Raw genomic sequence first — 929 nt, 5'->3', positions numbered from 1 at the left:
GTTCTAATCTCAGTAATATATACGAGGGGAGGAGAGGGAGCAGGGTGAGATTCAGAGGGAAATATACCAACGGTGTGTGCATGTATGTTTCTATCACTCTGAACCTCATTATGATGAATAATTACAATGTACCCATAAAAGCATATTCTAAAAACGAGGGTGATTTTTATACCTGCCTCATAAGGTTTTTACAGGTTAAATGACAGTACTCATGTGAAAAGTTTAGCCCAGCACTTAATACACAGTTGAGCGCTCAATCAGTGTTGGCTATTAGTATCATTTCTCTGGAACAGTAGCAAGCCTTCTCCATCTAATGTGGAGAATATGCCATAACTACCATGGTGCCTTGAGAGACCATTTGCAGGGCTTAGAAAATTGTTTTGGGCCAGGAGGGACCTTCAGACAAGAACAAACAGGCTTAAGGCTCAGGGTGAGCAGTATTGTCTGCAGAGCTCAGCCCTGCAAATAGCAGCCACCTGCGGGCTGAATGGCAGCACGTCCACTCTCTGGCCAAGAGCGGGCAGGATACAGAGAAGAGGACAGGAGGATGCTGGCCGCCACTCTGAGTCAGAAGCGGAGGGGAGGAAAGCTAAGTCCAGGCAAAGGCAGTGTGGGTCGGCTCAGCGGGTAGAAGAGAAGGAGCCGGGCACATTCCAACCAACATGGCTGCTTTCCAAGTGAGGGCCATGTCCACTGCTCTGTCACAGATGACCTCCAGGCAGGTGTCTGAAGCGATGACTAATGACATCCACAGCCACTGACCCACATAAAGCAACAGGATTCACACAAATCGCCCTTCATCTAGGAACTTAAACTTTAGATCTCATTCCTAAGAATACACTATAATTTCATAATTTTAAAGTTAAATCTGTAATTACCTTGTGAGTCCCATAATTATATCGCATTGTTTTTGAATTTATGTAACTTAA

The sequence above is a fragment of the Muscardinus avellanarius genome (assembly GCF_963383645.1).
Source record: "Muscardinus avellanarius genome assembly, chromosome: 2".
Lineage (NCBI taxonomy): Eukaryota > Metazoa > Chordata > Mammalia > Rodentia > Gliridae > Muscardinus > Muscardinus avellanarius.
Note: the sequence above shows the minus strand (reverse complement) of the source record.